The following is a 6,850-nucleotide window of genomic DNA, read 5'->3' as shown; positions in this document are numbered from 1 at the left end:
TTTTTTCTGAACTCTCTATGGGATTATTTTCTTTATATTTGTTTGTTTGACCTTTGGGAGTGGTGGGAAAGTTCTCCCTGTTTGTTGAAATATTTAACACCCATTGGTTTTGCAAACTAGCAAGTTACCCTTTTCATCTTGTCACTATTTGATTTATAATGGACTCCAATTTTCCCTTATTTTTTAACAAAATATCGAAAATGTATTTTAAATTTTACACATTTTTCCCTAAGGATAAAACTTTAAAAATTTTAAAACTAAATTCATCCTGAAATTCATAAAACATATACCTGTCTTTTATTATTTTAGAATATAAACCTTCCAATCAATATAAATTCATAAAATTCAAAAACAAATCAAATCTCAAACTCAAAGAAATATTGCATATACAAAGATAATATAAAAAAGTGATGTGGTAAAAATGAATAAAAAAGTTAATATAAAAAATCAAATTCATAATTGTAGATAGATGATTTATCAGTTAAAGAAAATGATACATCCTTTATATGTTTTTTTTTTTTTAAAGATAATTATGTGTCGTAATACTCTTAAACCATGCTAATATCATAATTTTCGAACTAACATTACCAAATAATCGAATCTTTAATTCCTAAATTTAATCTTCAGCATATATTTTGAATAGAGCCTTTAAAATCAACAACCACTTTGTTAAGATGATTTTCAAGGACTTTTTGTTTTTTTTTTTTACATGTGGAAAAAAATATTTATACCCTTCTCTAGTTGTCCTTTAATTGTGTGAGAGGGCTAGAATATGAGAAAAAAATTTGTAAATGGAAATATTTTTGAATAATCAAGTGAGAGTTATATTAACTAATATTCCCAAATTGGAGGGTGATGATGTCAGTTTAAACAACTTGTGGGTGTTTCTATAATCATGAAACTTAGGGGTGTCGAGCAAAACCCATTCATATTGATGACTACTCCTATGTAGAGGATTCTCTCATTGAGACTTTATCCAAATAATTTTTATTATAAAATTTACATCTATTGTGTTATGGATTTGACATTCTATTGTATCTTCATCATTCAATCGGTCTTCTATATCAATTTCTTTTCTTTTCATCCTTTTTAGTTTTCATGGTTAACCATATGTGATCATTTACTAAAATTTGAATGTATGCTCATGTAAATTGGAGTAGGACATGTCTAAAAAGGGCTTATGTGTTAGGAACTCGATCCTGGGATGATTGGGGAGATATCCGAAAAGGGTACGTTAAGTAGAATTAGACAATTAAAATATCTTGTAATAAGGATATCGTTTAGAATAAGAATTATAATTACTCTATTATGCAATTAGAAAAGGAATTAAAAATCCTTTTAGGACTCTTTTGGAGTCAACTGTAAGGCTATATAATAGTCTAAATCTAGATCGTGGTTATGAATGAATAATTTTGTGAATTAATCTCTTTATCTCTTGTTCTTGGAGGTCTCTATTCCTCATACAAACATATCATATACCAAGCCCTATCATTATGTCTTATGGTTTGATTATAATTTTGATACTTTTACTTAAGGGTCTGCTTAAGAGTTTTATGATAGCGGTTATGAGAATAAACCACCGTAGCGGTTATGAGAATAAACCACCGTAGCGGTTTTGAGGGTAAACCATCGTAGCGGTTTTGAGGGGTTTTTAGTAGTGGTTATTAAAACACCCAACCTATGCTTGGAAGTTCATTTTCCAGCGATTCTGATAGTTTAAAATGATAAATTTATATATATGCTCATAAAAATACCCCAACTCTAACCAGTACTTGGGAGTTTTGTTTTTTCAATTATAAGGTAAGAGTTCTTTACTTGTTTTCTATTTATTAGTATTTTATAACTTCAAATGTGATAAAGTCTCATGATCCTTCTTCGCCATTCTTTGCAGAACTTTGAATGATTGAAAAATGGTAGCTCCACTTCTCCAAAAAAGCATCTAGAAATGAGATTTTAATAATTTTTTTTTTTTTTTTTATGATTGCTTAAAATTATTTTATATTTAATATGGTTGAAGACGCGCATAATTTTTTTTTTTTTTTGGATATAATTATGATATTTTTATAGTGGATAGGGTATTTGTGAAATAAAATTTTAAAACCAACCAAAACACCCAGATTTGGGGTGTTTTATAAACCCCTCAAAAATACATTACACTAGTTCTAGGCGGTTTTTAAGCCAGTCAAAACCAGTGTATAAAAAATTTGGCAAGTAATGGTTTTAGAACACATCAAAACCAATTTAATTAAAAACACCTCAAAACCAGTGGAAAAAAAACTCCCAAGCAAACCTTAATGATTAACGTGTCTTTAATAGAGTGTGTTATGCCTAAAAAAAGGGCTGACATATGCTGATGTCATCAAGCACCAATCAAAATCCAGGAAAGCATTCTACCATCTAAAACATGACACGTCTCCAAAGGTAAAATGATTATAGTTGTCAGAGACCCAAACCCACTCAAGAATTTATGGCTGAGTGAATTTGGTTCGCACACCTATCCAAGACCCATTTAATTTAAGGATATTCTTTGAGTTCTAAATGAATGGGAAGGCAGGAGGAATCTACACGACACCAGGCCATTTGAAAGTGTAATCATTACCTTCAGCTAAACGGGTATAAATAGGTAGCTCCCCTCCATAAAATGGAAGTTAGACATTCACACATTCAACAAAGAAAACAGCAAAGACACACTACTAGAAGGAGACTGCCTTAATATTCTCTAAGAACACCAAGCATTTGTAATCCCATATCGTAGCTCGCAACCACTTGTAAGGTTGTCTAGTGATCAGAGAGTAATCTTTATATAATCGAACACAATAGATGTAGGATTCGCTTTAAGCATCTGAACTACTATAAAAATTATCTTGTCAACTTTATATTTACGTCTTTGCATGCTACTGTACTCACAGTAGCTCACCCACTCATTATAATCAACTTAGATTTTGGTGTCAAAATCAAGCATCAACAATTTGGCACTAGAAAGAGGGCAAGATTTCACATCAGCTCTCTATCAAGTAAACTCAATTGACCCCGTCAGTTCCTTTTTCAAAGTTCAACCACAAATTCTTATGGTTCCTAGTTTCGAAACTAAGTGTCCTAGCACAAACAACAACAACAATGAGGAAATTCCCTACAACCATGAGGAAACTCCTCCCGAAGGAGTTCCAACTCCCCAAACCATAGCAGGGAACATTCCCTTGACCTCTTACACGGATCCTGCCCTAATCTATTATTTGGGAAAACCCGATAACACTCTCCAAACAATGAAGTAGCAATCGAAACGTTTGGACAAAATAGTACTACCAAATTCAGACAGGGCGGTACCACTACCAAAGACGTCTACAGGTTGCGTAAAAGCGTTAAAACAACACATCCTCATGTCACGCACACTACAGCATAAAAGGGTAAACGCGTCGTCGATCAAGGGCCAAAGGGCTCAAAAGGGCATTCAAATATTGCCCACGAGCAGAGAAATAAAACTCTTGTTCTACAACTTGGCAGTACTTCACGTCAAGAGCAGTCCCACCACACATCGCATAGGCACACCCATGAAAGTGCTAGGCATGGAGATTCCCACCATCATCGACATAATGGTTCTGACCATTGCCTAGAAGTAAATACCCACCATCAGCGCATTCTCTCTAACCATCGTAGATATAGGAAAAACTCCCCAGCCACTTATCCCATTCACAGGGTTCCAGCCCACAAGTGTCAAGGCATGCTGAAGGCTTTGGCCAAAGCATTAGAAGTACCTATTTGCGATCTTTCAAAACCACAATCGTAGGGCATGCACCTAGATTGCAGAAAGTGATCCCCCAAGAGCTCCACTTCCTCAGCTAGAGGATTTTATGACAAGCTTTAGATCAGATTTGAGCTTAACAAAATGAGTAGGGAGTGATCGCTGAGGCATCTCCCTTTTTTCTAGAGGTTTTAACAGCATCTCTCCTGCCTAAATTCAGAATGCTAAACATGAAGGCATTTGACGAGAATACTAACCTTCAGGATTATTAGAGTAGGTGCCCTAGAGTCAATCAATTATTATAAAATTGACTCTGTAATAAATGTTTATTTATCAATAAAAGGTATATTCTTCTATATCGTGTATGTAATGATATATGTCCTTAGGATGGTGGAACCGTGATGAGGGTATCAAGTGTTTCAAATCTTGATAGTAAGAACCATATGATCACATATGGTGGCCATTCTAGAAACGTTCGTAGCCCCAGTATTAGTTTGACCAAGGACATAGATAATATGGTAAGACTATCATAGTGTTGAATGATCCTATCGAAAGGCAGTGACTAATAATCCGTGGATTATACTATTTTAATTAGACTTTTTAGTCGGATTTAGAATACTTTTTAGTTTATTTTGACCTAAATTGCTACTTAATTCTTTATATTTTGTGTTTCAGGCTAAAATGGACATTTAATGCAAATAAGGAGCGAATTGGAGTTTTTGGATTCAGAAGTGAGCGAATCTCAGAAGTTGGGAAAGTTCTGAAGCAGAGTGGATGCACTATGAAGCTTGTTTCCATGAGAAGAGTGTTGAAGATCGAAGAATCAAGCAAAGAAGCAAGCAGAGGGCAATTCTGTAAATTCAGAATTCCACATGAAGGTTCGCCGCGGTGAAAAGAGTTGCGCATGAGGGACTTATTCAAGTCTTCGTCTGGGAATTTCAAAAACACACAGTTTCATTTAGGCATTTGTTTTTAGGTTTTTGGCTGAGTATAAAAGAGGAACTTAGTCATTTTTGTAGGGAGTTCGTTTTTTCTTAGAGAAAACAACTTTTTACATTTTCTTAGATTAGTTTTGGGCAAACTTTGATTGCAAAGGGTGAAGATTCGAGATTAAACCAGTGGATTCATCATTTGGGGAGATTTCTTGTCTTTTCTCTTATTTTCATTATGTTGAACTTTGGATTTTTCATTTCTTTTATTGGTATTGTTGATTTAGTCATGAACTAACCTATTTTGGGTTAGGGTTTTGATGTAGTTCGGATTCTAATGGGTTAAAGAGCTGATGATTATAAATTTCATATGTTGTTGCTTTGATTGTGTGATTATTCTATATTTATTGTTTTTATGTGATGAACATGATGAGATTGAGAAATGATTCATGTTAAGCTTCTTGGGTAATCACCATTGTAGTATTAAATGCTAGAGATAGATTTAAGAATCAATGAAATCAATCTAGGATTCTTGTGCTTAATGAACTTTGAACTATTAGTCTTCATTTTGTTGGGTGCGGAGGTTTACTAGGAAAGAGTAAGGAAATATAGCCTGAGAAGGTATATTTTATACTTTAGAGAGTTCGATTTACAATCACTGCATGTGACTTTGGTATTAATATAATCCTTAGGTTTAACCCAGAGAGTCCGAATGAAGTCAAAACCCTAACCGTTTGTTTGAATTGATTTTTTCCGTGTTTTAAATCTTGCTTCATAATTTAGTTTGAATAGTTAGAAATTTTGATTTAGTTTAGTTTAAATTTCTCCCATAAATCCAAACCATTCGATTGCTCCAACTTGAAAACAGTAGAAAAACTTAGTGCTTGGCAACCAATCCTCGTGGGAACGATACTCTCTCATCACTCTATTACTTGTGCGATTAGTATACTTGCTACATATTGCATGTTGTAGTAAACACGCATCAAGTTTTTGGTGCCATTGCCGGGGATTGAGTTTTGTGTTAACATTAAAATTTTCTTGTGTTAGCTAGATTGGAGTGTTATTTTTACTTAATTGTTATTTGTTTTTTTTTTTTTTTTTTGTTAATTTTCTTTGTTTGGTGTGATTGTACTCTTGCTATTGTTCTGTGTAGTTTATGCGAAGAGCAAGACGTCAGCCAGTGGTTCCTGCTGATCCTGAGATTGAAAGAATCACTTGAAGACTAAACAGAGAAAGAAGAGAAAGAGAAGCTACAGTTGAACTAGAAGAAATAGTTGTAGAGATGGTAGAGAACAGAACATTGAGGGAATTCTCAATTCCCTCAGTTGAAGGCAGTGGGTCGAGCATTACGAGACCAGCAGTCCAAGCCAACACTTTTGAAATAAAGTCGGTAATCATCCAGATGATCCAACAATCGGTTCAGTTCAGAGGGGATTTGAAGGAAGATCCAAATCTACACATTGCCAATTTCTTGGAGATTTGTGATACTTTCAAGTCTAACAGAGTGTCAGATGATGCAATCAGATTGAGACTATTCCCATTTTCATTTAAGGATAAAGCTAAGGGATGGCTACTGGCACTACCAATAGGAACAATCACCACATAGAATGATTTAGCACAGAAGTTCCTGACCAAATTCTTTCCTCCAACAAAGTCGACAAAGTTAAGAAATAACATCACGTCATTCATTCAAGAAGAGTCAGAATCTTTGTATGAGGCTTGGGAGAGATACAAAGAGTTACTGAGAAGGTGTCCACATCATGGGTTGCAAGTTTGGATGTAAGTCCAAACATTTTATAATGGACTAATAGTGAATGTGCAAACTATGGTGGATGCAGCCTCGGGAGGAGCATTACAAAATAAGACTCCAAAAGAAGCTCACGAGTTGCTTCAGGTTCTGGCAAGTAACAACTATCAAAGACCTAATGAGAGGGTGCAACCGAAGAAGTCCATGGGTCTTTATGAAGTTGATGCATATACAGCCATTTCAGCCCAACTGACAGCACTTCAGAAACAGTTAGGGGGTATGTAGGTAAATTCCATTCAAGCTTCTCAACTGACTTGTGATTTTTGTGCAAGTAATCATGTGAGCAATGAATGTCAAGTAGGGAACATGTTTGCTTCAACATCGTCATCATTGGAGCAGGTTAACTACGTGGCTGGAAATCAAAGGCAACAGAAC

General features: G+C 34.7%; 1 non-coding gene across 1 annotated transcript; it reads right to left on the bottom strand.

Annotated features, from left to right (window-relative positions):
• Positions 1-6,328: 6,328 nt before the first annotated feature.
• LOC116132424 lies at positions 6,329-6,435 on the bottom strand. Its single transcript, XR_004128407.1, has one exon. It is a non-coding gene; the product is annotated as a small nucleolar RNA R71 (small nucleolar RNA).
• Between the last annotated feature and the right edge of the window lie 415 nt (positions 6,436-6,850).

The sequence above is a fragment of the Pistacia vera genome, unplaced genomic scaffold, assembly GCF_008641045.1.
Source record: "Pistacia vera cultivar Batoury unplaced genomic scaffold, PisVer_v2 Contig251, whole genome shotgun sequence".
NCBI classification, from domain to species: Eukaryota; Viridiplantae; Streptophyta; class Magnoliopsida; order Sapindales; family Anacardiaceae; genus Pistacia; species Pistacia vera.
This window is presented reverse-complemented; position numbering and strand designations above follow the sequence as displayed.